Source organism: Podarcis liolepis, assembly GCF_965112155.1.
Source record: "Podarcis liolepis genome assembly, chromosome: 2".
NCBI classification, from domain to species: domain Eukaryota; kingdom Metazoa; phylum Chordata; class Lepidosauria; order Squamata; family Lacertidae; genus Podarcis; species Podarcis liolepis.
Window position 1 is genome coordinate 112,103,213 of NC_139555.1, and position 14,315 is coordinate 112,117,527.

At 45.7% G+C, this 14,315-nt stretch overlaps 1 long non-coding RNA gene across 1 annotated transcript; it reads left to right on the forward strand.

Moving 5' to 3' along the window:
• The first annotated feature begins 316 nt into the window (after window positions 1–316).
• On the forward strand, window positions 317–6,998 carry LOC310702190. Its single transcript, XR_014523339.1, has 4 exons — window positions 317–666; window positions 2,668–2,790; window positions 3,380–3,423; window positions 5,866–6,998. It is a non-coding gene; the product is annotated as an uncharacterized lncRNA (long non-coding RNA).
• Window positions 6,999–14,315: the final 7,317 nt, after the last annotated feature.

The window sequence follows — 14,315 nt, forward strand, 5'->3', positions numbered from 1 at the left end:
CACCAAATATGGTTTCCAAGAACTGAGGGGGATGCACCTCCAGAACACAGAGGGGGAGGAGTTGAATTGAATTTCTCCCTCATCCCTTCTGTGGTCTAATGCAACTGAAATGATAGCCACATGAGTTTTATTTCCTCCTCTTGACCATGTTGGAAATAAGTTGTGTGTGACCACAGGTGCCTTATTCAGGGACCATTAAGACTGTACAGTTTAGCTACGCTGGGGGGTTAGGCTGGGAGAACTGGTCAAGACCATGAACAACTGGGTCTCCTGCTTTTCCTTCGCTCTCACCCCCATCCCATTTCCACTGTCCCAGCTTCCCAGGCTCAAGAACCCCTCATGGTCTCCCAGCCCAGCTCAGCAGAAGGCATGGAAGGCGGTTCCGTCACCTTGCACTGTTCCTACAACTCCACCTCAGAGCCTAAGGTTGGGAGCTTCCGGTGGGTGAAGGAGCCAGGGGTGGAGGTCAGAAAGACCACCCGGGAATTCATGGGAAGGGTGAGTCCCACCTCGGAGCAGGCCTTCCTCTTGGGGAGAAGAGCCGACATAGAGATACGGGATCTGAGACATTACGACTCGGGGTGTATCAATGTGTGGTGAAGATCCCTGGATTCCAGGAGACATCGGGGAACGGGACTGAGCTTCGCGTGCTTAAAGCTGAGAAAGGTAAAGAGCTTGGGTTCTGTGGAAGGAATGTACAGTGGTTCCTCAGGTTACAGACGCTTCAGGTTACAGACTCCGCTAGCCCAGAAATAGTACCTCGGGTTAAGAACTTTACCTCAGGATGAGAACAGAAATCGCACGGCAGCAGTGGGAGGCCCCATTAGCTAAAGTGGTACCTCAGGTTAAGAACAGTTTCAGGTGAAGAACGGACCTCCGGAACGAATTAAGTTCTTAACCCGAGGTACCACTGTAGTTGGTCAGGAGGAAGGAAGGAACTGGGATGGGATCATTGGGAAAACAGTGTGCTAGACTCAATTGTTGCTGGTTTTATCATAGGAAGTTGCCTTCTACTGAGATAGTCCATCTAGCTCATTATCAGTTTACAGTGGTACCTCGGGTTACATACGCTTCAGGTTACAGACTCCGCTAACCCAGAAATACTGCTTCAGGTTAAGAACTTTGCTTCAGGAGAAGAACAGAAATTGGGCTCCGGCGGCGTGGCAGCAACAGGAGGCCCCATGAGCTAAAGTGGTGCTTCAGGTTAAGAACAGTTTCAGGTTAAGAACGGACCTCCGGAACGAATTAAGTACTTAACCTGAGGTACCACCGTACTGTAATCTACAGTGACTAGCACAGCTCTGCAGGGTTTCAGGAAAGATGCTGTTGCTCTACTACTCAGCTACAGGCCTTCCCTGTCGCTTGAAGCTGCTTGTGTAGAAAGTGCTGGGGTGTAAGTACTTCTGGATTTTCTGTGTAGACAGTAAGTTGGGGGTGAAGAATTGATATATTTCAGGAACGGGTGAGGGAGCTGGGTATGTTTAGCCTGTGTAAGAGGAGACTAGGAGGAGAAATGAGAGCCATCTCCAAATATGGTGCATGCTCTAGTTATCTCTCGCTTGGACTACTGCAATGCGTTCTATGTGGGGCTCCCTTTGAAGGTGACCTGGAAACTACAACTAATCCAGAATGTGGCAGCTAGACTGGTGACTGGGAGCGGCCTCCGAGACCATATAACATGAAATACCTACACTGGCTCCCGGTATGTTTCCGAGCACAATTCAAAGTGTTGGTGCTGACCTTTAAAGCCCTAAACGGCCTTGGTCCTGTATACCTGAAGGAGCATCTCCACCACCATCGTTCTGCCCGGACACTGAGGTCCAGCTCCGAGGGCCTTCTGGCGGTTCCCTCACTGCGAGAAGTGAGGTTTACAGGGAACCAGGCAGAGGGCCTTCTCAGTAGTGGCACCCTCCCTGTGGAACGCCCTCTCACCAGATGTCAAAGAGAAAAACAACTACCAGACTTTTAGAAGACATCTGAAGGTAGCCCTCAGTGTCTGGGCTGAACGATGGGGGTGGAGACGCTCCTTCAGGTATACAGGACCGAGGCCGTTTAGGGCTTTAAAGGTCAGGATCAACACTTTGAATTGTGCTCGGAAACGTACTGGGAGCCAATGTAGGCTTTTTCAAGACCGGTGTTATGTAGTCTCGATGGCCACTCCCAGTCATTAGTCTGGCTGCTGCATTCTGGGTTAGTAGTAATTTCTAAGGACCGGCTGCTGCTTTGAGGTTCTCCCCTAGATTGGATGGGCAGCAGTGATGTCACTGAATGTTCCCAAATATTCTAACTGCTAAGGGGAAAGGCCATTCTCAGGGTGTGATAACATGTGCTACATGAGAAATAGACAGCTGGTTGTTCTGTCTGAGAGGGAAAAACCCCATGCAAGGCCAGAGGACAAGACTGTGTTTTCTTGTTGGCGGCAATGAGGCAAGAGATTCTCTGTGCTAGTGTATAAAAATGCCCAGAGGAACATCTAAAGTTAAAAAGAAAGAATAGAAACCGCAACAGCAATCCAGCAGGATCTGTTGAATTTAATCTGAAATTTTCTCACAATGTCTTCCTGTATTGCGGCACTGTGTACATATGTGGGTGAGTGTGCCTTATAACATTTTGTTACCTTGATTCTGAAGTTTGATGATGTAATACCCCATTTATTCTCTCTCCTAGGAGATCCTAAGAAACCTGATGAGAATAGCACACATTCCATAGCGCTTTGGGCAGGCCTCAGCTCAGCCCTGGCGGTTTTTGTAGTTTCTCCTCTGATAGTGCTCTACTGTAGGAACAGACAAGGTGAGCAAGGTGACTGGAGCTTATCTCTAAACCAGAGATGAGCATTTGACAGACCTGGGGGTTGAAGGCAGGGTGGATAAAAATCAATGCTTTTTTTTATTTTAAAAATGGATTTTTAAAAAATTTAAATCGGATTTTTTAAAAAAATTAAATCATATTTTTTTAATTTAAATCGGATTTTTAAAATAAAATGCTTTTGGAGGAAAAATATTTCTAAAGATAGTTTTCTATTTAAGTTACATTGTAGTCCAAAGGCTATTCATCAGGAAATAAGGATTTGTTTTAAGTTTTTCATGTGTGCTAAAACTCTGGCTTTTTTAAAAAATAAAAAAAAAACCATTTTACCACATCAAGTTAACAAACATGGATACATATGCTATAATGTTATTGTTTTAGTTAAATAAATTGTTATTAAGGAAATGATATTATGTTGACGTCCAAAACATCTGGAGGGCACCAGCTTGGTGAAAGCTGCTATAGCGTAGCAAAGAGACGGGAACCAAAAATAGGCCTCCTATGGGTTATACTTAGAGGAAAATTTGTTCGGATTGCATCTCGCTCGCTACATTTTACGAAACTGAATTTGCAGGTTGCCGCCAAGCAAGAGGATCCGGGACGAAACGCCTGAGTCAGGTAAGCCCCGAGCTTAAAAACAGAGTCAGGCTTGCAAGTGTAGCGCTCAGAAACCTGGCTCCAAGCTGGATACGGTTGGGAGGCAGAAGGGCTGCAGTTCAGTCGCAGATACTTCATGGCATGGCAAAGGTCTCAGGTCTGATACCCAATATCTGCAGCATAGCTGTCAACCTTCCCTTTTTTTGCGGGAAATTCCCTTATTCCAGCGCCGTTTCCCGCTGCTTCCTGCTGCTATCCCGGATTGTTGGATATCCCGTAGACTGTCCCCGGGACAGGTGAGGCTGCTGATCCCTTATTTTCAAATCTGAAAGTTGACAGCTATAATCTGCAGACTGGCTTGTGCTTGAAACACAGTTAGCTAGCATAGATAATACTAGACAGGCAAGTTTGGAAACTGGGAGGAGGTTGGAGAGGTGAGGCAGAACTGATGTAGTCTCTAGCCCAGAGGTTTTCAGCCTTTTTGAGTCTACGGCTCCCTTGAGCAACTACAGTGGTACCTCGGGTTACACACACTTCAGGTCACAGACTCCGCTAACCCAGAAATAGTACCTCGGGTTAAGAACTTTACCTCAGGATGAGAACAGAAATCGTGCGCCAGCGATGTGGCGGCAGCGGGAGGCCTCATTAGCTAAAGTGGTACCTCAGGTTAAGAACAGTTTTGGGTTAAGAACAGACCTCCGGAACGAATTAAGTATTTAACCCGAGGTACCACTGTAAGGGACGTGGGTGGTGCTGTGGGTTAAACCACAGAGCCTAGGATTTGCCGATCAGAAGGTTCGAATCCCCGCGACGGGATGAGCTCCCATTGCTCGGTCCCTGCTCCTGCCAACCTAGCAGTTCGAAAGCACGTCAAAGTGCAAGTAGATAAATAGGTACCGTTCCAGCGGGAAGGTAAATGGTGTTTCCGTGCGCTGCCTCTGGTTCGCCAGAAGTGGCTTAGTCATGCTGGCCACATGACCCGGAAGCTGTGAGGAGATTTCACCCCTCCCATACCCAAGAATCTCCTGACCATCTCCTGATGGTTTCTGCTGACTCTCCACAGAGAAGAGGAGGCGTGTCCTGCCTATTAACTTATTCTGCCCAGCAACAAATCTGTGTGTGAGAGAGAGAGTCAGTCAGTCAGTATATCGGAGAGAGTGAGAGTGTTAGAGATCCTAGAGATTAGATTGCTGCTAAGAGCAGCTGCAGACTCTCAGTGTAGCATTGCTTTATGCTCAGAATATACAGCTCTGTATATAGTTTTGTACCATAGTTGTAGTTATAGAATAAACGGAAGATATTTTACAGAGCTGCTCTCCGAGTGGTTTATACTCTGCAAGACTCTGCAAAACTCTGCTGCGCAACGACTGAAGTATTGAGACAGTGTATCCGGTGCTCTCAGCTCTAAGCTGTGAGTCCACAGCACTGTGACCGTTTCCTGCGGGAAGGAGGTCTCTGGCGGTGCTACCCAGCTCGCCCAGCCCAGTCGGGGTTGAGATACAAGAGTCCAGTTGGTACACTGGCTCTAGGGCGATGCTGACAAGCTGTACGCCGGCTCCCTCAGCCAATAAAGCGAGATGAGCGCCGCAACCCCAGAGTTGGTCACGACTGGACCTAATGGTCAGGGGTCCCTTTACCTTTACCTTACCACTGTATATCCATTTTTTTTGCAAGCGGTCTCCCCCAGTGTAGTGCATTTTTGTACGCCACTTCCCCTAAGGCACTTGGTTTAAGACACACTTCGCCCAGATGTGCTCATTGTTCAATACATAGAATCGTACAGTTGGAAGGGACCCCATAGGATCATCTAGTCCAACCCAAATATGCAGCCGCCTCATACAGGGTTCAAGCCTGCAACTTTGGCATTATCAGTACCTAACCAACTGACCTATCTAGGCTATCTTTGGGCTGGAGACCTGCACTGCAAAATTCAGAGAAAAGCGAATTTAGAAGAACAGCTATCTTTTGGTTTTGCATATTGTTTTAGGAAGTGAGAATTAGGTATGTTGGCAATGAAATGAGAACCAAATTTCTCTGCCACCCCTGGACGGGCGCATTAATTACTCCCCGCATCCCTGGAAAAAACAATACAGTGAAACCTCAGCTGCCAAATGCCTCCCTTTGGAACATTTTGGCTGCCGAACGCCAAAAACCCAGAAATAGCTGCTTTAGTTTTCGAACAATTTTCAGAAGCTGAACGGCTTCCGGGGAGTTTTTTCTTCTTTTCTCTCCACTGACTTTGCCAACCACCCTTTGATCCTTGGTTGTCGAACGTTTTGGAAGTCAAACAGTCTCCTGGAACGGATTACGTTCGACAACCAAGGTTTGACTGTAATTGCAGTGATTGTAGTAAGGTTGATCCGAAGGAGCGATAACTTGCTAGAGGCCTAATGGCTGATGTTGTGGCTGTACCAGTGTTCAGGAAACAAATGATGACACTGATTCCTTGACCTCTTTCCGTAGGACAAGAAGGCAGAGTCAACGGCAGATCTGAATTATTCAGAGGTCGTCGTGAAGAAGACGGGGAAATCCAAGCGTCAAAGCGAAAAGGTCACATATGCTTCCATACGTGTATAGTCTTTTTTAAAAAAATATTTTTATTGCATTTTTGAAAGTTACAGAGAAAAGAGAAAAAGAATAAAAGAAAAAATACAAAAAAAGAGGGGGGGAGAATTTAAAAGATATGTGTACAGTGGTACCTTGGGTTACAAACGCTTCGGGTTACAGACTCCGCTAACCCAGAAGTAGTAACTCAGGTTAAGAACTTTGCCTCAGGATGAGAACAGAAATTGTGTGGTGGCGGCTTGGCGGCAGCAGGAGGCCCCATTAGTGAAAGTGCGCCTCAGGTTAAGAACGGTTTCAGGTCAAGAACGGACCTCCGGAACGAATTGAATTAAGTTCGCAACCCGAGGTACCACTGTATAGTCTTGGAGTAAGTGCCTTCATCCTCAAACCTACAGTAATTCCTCAACTTCCTGGCCCCTCCACCGACTGCTTGAAAATGGCTAATTCTTTTGGTGGGTCACCTAATGATTTGTCTGTCTGTTGGTAGCAATTGTAATGTGTTGGGCTAGATTTGCATCCCATAGAATTCAAGACGTAATGCGGGAAAATGAAAGAAATAAAAGAAACAATAAAACCCCCAATTAAAAATCAATATGAATATTTGACACGGGCATGCTGTAGACCACCTGGATGAAACTCATGTGCCACAGTTTGGGAATCCCTGCTCTATGTACATTCCTGATAGCAGGATTTTGATTTGTGGCAGCTTGAAAGCCAGGAGAGGAAGAAGGATGGGAAAACTGCCATTTCCTCCCACTTGGGTGACTTAAAGCAAAAACAAATGGGAAGGATGTAGAAATGTTTAGCACAACTTCGAGAAAGGTTTACCTTGGAATGAACTGTTTAAAAATGTAATGTTTAAATTCTGTTTTTCCAGATTTTGCTTCAGTGCTGTAAATTATTGGCTAAGAATAACAAGTCATATTCAACCACAGTTTTGTTAATAATGATGATGATGATAATAATGATATAATGCATATTTTTCTGTATCAGCAAAAACAACCAATTGAGATGTATAGAATTCAAGACCCAATAATATAAAATCATTCACTTCCTGCCTTATACAGATACCTATATACAAATGCTGATTAAAGGTTTTATTTTGCTTGCTACTCCTTTGACATTCTGGATTGGTATTTCAATTCATATTATGTCCTCCTGGATTCTATACAGTTGTACCTCGGAAGTCAAACAGAATCCGTTCCAGAAGTCCGTTCGACTTCCAAAAAGTTCAGAAACCAAAGCGCGACTTCTGACTGGCTGCAGGAGCGTCCTGCAGCCAATTGGAAGCCACGCCGGACGTTTGGCTTCTGAAAATTGTTCAGAAACCGGAACACTCACTTCCGGGTTTGCGGTGTTTGGGAGCCAATTTGTGCAGGAGCCAAGGCGTTTAAGTTCCAAGGTAGGACCATAGCTGTCAACCGTCCCTTTGGCGGGAAACTCCCTTATCCCAGTGCCGTATCCCACTGCTGTCCCTTATTGATGGTGTCCCTTAAATTTCCCGGGTTTCAAAGGAAGCAGCTCCTCTCCCTCCCTCCCTGCCGGCCAGGGAGGCTCCAACTGTGTTGCTTGGCTGCGTTGCTCACCCAATAAGGAGTCTAAGAACGACTGGGGGGTGGAGCTTGCATGCCTTGTGCCGATCAAATCGGCCGCGTTGCCTGGGGACTCGCCTTTGCTCAGCGCTTCCCAGCAGAGATGTGACAGTGGTTTCCCTTGCTGCATCCCCTTTGCCGGGTTGCTGCGCTGTGGGAACCACCGCTTGAGGCTTCGTTTGGCTGCTGGCTGGGCTTTCTGCCTTTGGCTCGGAGGGGCTCAGAAGTTGAACATACCTGTGCCCAGAAAATCCCTTATTTTGGCTGCTGATCCCTTATTTTCAAATCTGTAAGTTGACAGCTATGGGTAGGACAGTATTTGCCTTTGTTCCAAAAACATGCACTTTCCCATAACTATTTCAGTCATATAGTGGTATATTCTTTCTCCCCCATATTTAAAATATTTTAATGCAGGTCTAGCCCTACCATTGGACAAAGTGAAGTGGCCCCCTCAGGCAGCTGATTCTTTGTGTCATGAAAAGGCAGCAGAATGTTAGCTATTTAATGTCTCATTATTCTGCACCCCACCCCAGAGCACGTCAGGCACTCCTGTCTTCCACTGCCTCCCGCAGTTTGGTCAAACTCATGCTGGTAGCTTCGAGAACACTGTCCAACCATCTTGTCCTCTGTCGTCCCCTTCTCCTTGTGCCCTCCATCTTTCCCAACATCAGGGTCTTTTCCAGGAAGTCTTCTCTTCTCATGAGGTGGCCAAAGTATTGGAGTCTCAGCTTCAGGATCTGTCCTTCCAGTGAGCACTCAGGGCTGATTTCCTTCAGAACGGAGAGGTTTTATCTTCTTGCAGTCCATGGGACTCTCAAAAGTCTCCTCCAGCACCATAATTCAAAAGCATCAATTCTTTGGCGATCAGCCTTCTTTATGGTCCAGCTCTCACTTCCATACATCAAAATTACTTGAGCAAAAATTTGCTTTTTTAGACAGTTGGAGACCAAGGAGAGAGACTTATGAGGGAAAAGGGAGGAGGAGGAGGAGGTTGATAGGGTAAGTAAAAAAAGAAGATGGAAAAACTTCATTCAGAGGCAACAGAGGGTGCTATTCTCCACCTTTCATGAGCGATTCTACCCCTCTCCCTTTGAAAGATAGTGGCACAGATATGGCAGCAATTCTAACATTTTACCGACAGGTGTCAGTGTCTTCTGGCTGTCACAAAGCTACATTTTGGCTGAGCCCGAAAGCAAATGCAGCTATGGCTGAGTAAAGGGACAGCGTAGAGTGTTTTTGAGGTTGTACAAGATGTTAGAGATGTTGTTGCCCTGTGGGTGGGAGGTCGGATAAACTCCTCTTGTTCAACAATCTTGCAGGGTTTTGTAATAATAATAATAATAATAATAATAATAATAATAATAATAATAATTTTTTATTTATACCCCGCCCTTCCCTGTTCAAAAACCGGGCTCAGGGTGGCTAACAACAAATTTAAAACACTTTAAAACACTTAATTATAAAAGCAGCATAAAATACAGTATAAAAACATGAATAACAATGAAATTCAAAAATCAGTTTGATAATCCCCAGGGCTAGCTGGCTGAATTGGTCCTACTTGGGCCAGCGAGGAGGCCAGGGGAGAATTAGCTGTGGGGTCTCAGACCGGGTGATCTTCATAAAAGGGGAGGGGGAGGGAAGAGAAGGGAAATAAAAGATCAGGCTGAATTCAAATTAAAGGCCAGGCAGAATAGCTCTGTCTTACAGGCCCGACGGAAGGAGGTTAAATCCTGAAGGGCCCTAGTCTCATGGGACAGAGCATTCTACCAGGTCGGAGCCATCACTGAAAAGGCCCTGGGATAGTCTGACTTCCTTAGGGCCTGGGACCTCTAAACTATGGTTATTCATGGACCTCAAAAGCCTGCAAAAACTGATGGACCAGAGATAACACTGGGGCAAACTAAATCGCAGAACCATAGAGTTGGAAGGGATCCCAAGGGGATCTAGTCCAACCCCCTGCAATGTAGGAACCTCAGATAAAGCCTCCATGACAGATGGCCCTCCAACCTCTGTTTAGAAACCTCCAAGGAAGGAGAGTCCACCACCTCCCGTGGGAGTCCATCTCACTGCTGAACAGCTCTTGCTGCCGGAAAGTTTATCCGAATGTTTAGTCGGAATCCCCTTTCTTGCATCTTGAAGCCATGGGTTCGAGTCCTACCTTCCAGAGTAGGAGGAAATAAGCATGCTCGTTCCTCCATGGGACAGCCCTTAAGATATTTGAAGATGGCTGTCATATCTCCTCTCAGTCTCCTTTTTTCCAAGCTAAACATACCCAGATCCTTCAAGCACTCCTCATGAGGCTGTTTCCAGACCCTTGATCATCTTGGTTGCCCTCCTCTGCACACGTTCCAGCTTAACATCCTTCTTAAATTGTGGTGCCCAGAATTGGACACAGTACTCCAGGTGTGGTCTGCCCAAGGCAGAATAGAGTGGGACTATTACTTCCCTTGATCTGGACACTAGACTTCTCTTGATGCAGCCTAGAATAACATTAGCTTTTTTTGCTGCTGCATCACACTGTTGACACTTGTTAAACTTGTGGTCCACCAAGACCCACAGATCCTTTTCACACGTACCGCTAGTAAGACAGGTGTCCCCCATCCTATATTTGTGTATCGTGTGTGGGAATGTTTAGGGATGCGGGGAAGGATATATTGTCTAAGATATCCTATCCTAACTTGTCTTTGCAAGTTCAGCAAAATCAGCAGAGTTAACATTCCCCTTTTTAAACACACTCGCAGCAGATAGCTTGCTCAGACTCATTAGAGTCTCTGTAAATATTTCCTGGTATTTTCCCTGTTTAATCCCTCCTAAAATAAGACGCCACACAGTCTTCTGTAAAGTATAAAATGTTTACTCACAAGTAATCATCTGTTCATACAATGGTTCCCAGAAGGCAGACTTAAAAGGTTAGAACATAGTTTAAATGTGGCGACTATTTCCTTATGGGAGAAAGCCCCCCCCCTTTCTTCTCTTGGCCTGGAGCCAAGGGTGCATCTTAGTAGTGCTGTTGTTAAGATGGCATCGATAGAGACAAGATAAAAGATGGTCGCCAGCCTGTGGTTCTGGTTCTTTCTGTTGGATTCTTAAGCCTTATCAGAGGAAACTGGCCACTCTCCAGGCACTCGGCTTAAGCTCCTTGTTGACCTCCCCGTCTGCGTCTCCTGGCAGGATACAGGCTAGGTCACTATCGGCGATCCTCCTCAAGCGTGAGAAGAACACACCACTCTCCCCTCCTCCCTGCCTCCCCCAGGGAGGGGAAAGAGACAGACAGAAATGTATTTACATGTCTTTATTTCTGTCCTTGCAGCAGTACAGAGAAACGCGTCTGTATTCAACAGACTCCAACAGTAGAGAGAGAAAACTCCACCCCTGTACTTCCAGTACAGGTCAGATGACACTCTGAGCTAACATCCGGTGCTCAGTACAGTGAATAGACTGCCCCTTTGTTCCCATGGTCCAGTCTCAAACATCAACATCCTGTTTTGCATTCCAGCCACCTGCAGCTCGCTCTCGCATTGCTGCTTTTCCGTAACACTTTCTACTTCAGGAGAGGCCATGTCCATCTCAAGTTACACATAGGAAGTTTCGTCTCAGTCCTGGAAAGCAGGAAGTTCCTGCTGGAGGACTGAGACAACCTTCATGTCTACTCTAGTAATGTTGTGTTTGACTGCACCTGATTCTTACATCCCACATCAGGTTCTTCCCGCCTAAGTGTAGAGCCTTACATTTGTCCCTGTTGAACTTTGTTTTGTTAGCTTGGACCCCATTCTCCAGTTTTTTAAGGTCACTTGGAATTCAGATTCTGTCTTCTAAGGAATTAGCTACCCCTCCCAGTTTGGTGCCATCTGCGAATGAGTGTGTTGTTCAGTGGGGAAGTTACTGGTGTGCCTTGTCAACTCCCTCTTAAACTAATTTATGAGCGTGTCTGTGTGGCAGATTCAAAGCAGTTTAAATGTCACCCCGAAAACTTCTGTCCTGTGAGGGTGGCTAAGGACCTTTAACAGAGAACGACCAGAGTCATCAGCAAACTGCAAATCCCAGAATGCCTCGGGGCAACCATGGCAGTGGAAGGAAAAGAATTGGACCCACTGATTCCATAATAAAGCTCCACCTGGAAGAATCCTGTGTCCCACACAATTCATACTTTCAGAACTTCATCTGCCTTACTGACTTATCCCCAGATAGTGGATCTTCCTTCACATTACATCAGGATGATTGGATAATGCCTACTTTGATTCACCAGGTGTTATCCCAGAATGCCCTGAGTCGGAGGCTTCAGTTGGGGCAGAAAACTGAACTCAAAGAAACCACTCCAGTAAGAATAATAAAAATGAAAAACTCTACTGCTCTGGAGGACCAAGACGGTGGTGGATGCCTGGATTAACCTGAGGAAGGGGCCATGGATCTTAACAACCACAAGCAAGCAACCAAACCTGGATTTACAAAGTGCTGCAAATGAGAAAAATGATTTCTCCCCATAACACACACAAATGGATTTACAAAGTACCCCACTGGGATTATAAGGACATGGCAAGGAGGCATTTTGGCACTGAATTCAGTGCGGACCATTTCCATTTTACTCCATTGTGGTTTTCCTGGTGAATTTCACACACACACACACACACACACACACACACACACACACACACCCTCTTGTAAAGGGAGCCATTTGGCCTCTAGTTTTTAATATTCAGGGCTTCCTTCCTTCTGTAAACTGAACCTCACAAGACTATGTCCTTGTTTCTTTTAAAGTTATTGATTATATCCTGCCTGAGACACTGAAGAGGAAGGAAAAGCGGTGCCTTTTTTAAACATTATTCTAGACTTTAGAGGAAGGAAGCCAGGGCAAAAAAGATGTGGTTTTGAGAATTCATTGTCATGGCGGATTTGTTTTACGGGGGCCCCAGACTCCATCATTTGTCACTGTTGTGCTTAATTTAAGGATCCTCCTCTCTGTCATCGGCTGCTTGTGTGGTGTTGAGAAAATTATGCTGGTGTCCTTTCAATCAATGGGGCCGCCAACTATCCACGACTTATAGCAGAAATGAAACAATAGTCAAGTGACGCTTCAGAGGCTATGTAGCAAATGTATTCGTGGATTGTGAAGAATGATTTATTTGATGGACTTTAGCCCCCCAAAGGTTACACCACAGTAAATTTGTTAGTCTTGAATGTGCTCATGCCGTTCCTTTTGTTGCTTTGCTCGGATTTCACTACGGTCTGCTTCACAGGGTCGTTGTGAGGATCAAAGACCACGAAACAAATAAAAATGCTAAATTCATTCCATTTCAGGGAAAATAATTGCAAAAATATTGGCCAGGAGGAAATCAGTGCTAAAATGCTGGCGTATTTTCGTGAGGATTGAAGTAAAATAAAAATAAAAATGCTGCAGAAATGTGGAGAACTGAAAGTATGATTGAATGAAGACAAACTGAGGGAACGAAAATGGACAGATTCGTCCATCCCTAGTGGTAGAGCGTATGAAGATCCCAGGTTCACTTCCCAGCGTCTTCAAGTAGGGATGGAAGAATCCTGTCTAAAATCTATGTAGAACTGCTGCCAATTAATACAGACTGAGCTAGACGGACCAATGGTCTGACACAACATAAAGAAGCATCCAGTATCCCTATACTGGGACGCAGGTGGCGCTGTGGGTTAAACCACAGAGCCTAGGACTTGCCGATCAGAAGGTTGGCGGTTCGAATCCCCGCGACTGGATGAGCTCCTGTTGCTCGGTCCCTGCTCCTGCCAACGTAGCAGTTCGAAAGCATGTCAGAGTGCAAGTAGATAAATAGGTACCACTCTGGCGGGAAGGTAAACGGCGTTTCCGTGCGCTGCTCTGGTTCGCCAGAAGCGGCTTAGTCATGCTGGCCACATGATCTGGAAGCTGTACGCCGGCTCCCTCGGCCAATAAAGCGAGATGAGCGCCGCAACCCCAGAGTCATCCGCGATAGGACCTAATGGTCAGGGGTCCCTTAGTATCCCTATGGTGCTTTTTTCAGTCCATCCCATGAATTAAAACCTTGCATTTATATTTCAGTGACATTTTCTTTCCTCATTATATCAACCATTCGGTTGTGTGTTCTGGATCTGGAACAACAACAACAACAACTTATTACTTATACCCCACCCATCTGGCTGGGTTTCCCCAGCCACTCTGGGCAGCTCCCAACAGAATATTAAAAACATGATAAAACATCAAACATTAAAAACTTCCTTAAACAGGGCTGCTTTCAGATGTCTTCTAAAAGTCAGACAGTTGTTTATTTCATTGACATCTGGTGGGAGGGTGTTCCACAGGGTGGGTGCCACTACTACAGACTGCCAGGTCACTGGGTGAAATGGCTGCATGGACTACGATGGGGGCTATTCCTGCAGAAACAATCCTGGCTATATCGACATCATTGAGTCCTCCATATTTATTCTACCTCAGTTTTGAGGAATGCCAGCCTGGGGTGAAATAGAGAGGGGATGAATAAATAGCAATCTTGTATGTTTGGGGCTTTCGAAATGCATTTTAGAAACTGAAAATGTGGTGGGAGAAACGAAAGAAAATAGTTTCTATCAGCACGATTGGTGATAAGGTATACCGTATTTTTCCGTCTATAAGACGTCCCTGTGTATAAGACGCCCCCTACTTTTGGGGATTCAGATTTAAGAAAATCCACCCTCGGCACTATCCGTGTATAAGACAACACCCTAATTTTGGACATTGTTTTTAAGGGAAAAAAGCTCATCTTAAACACGGTAATC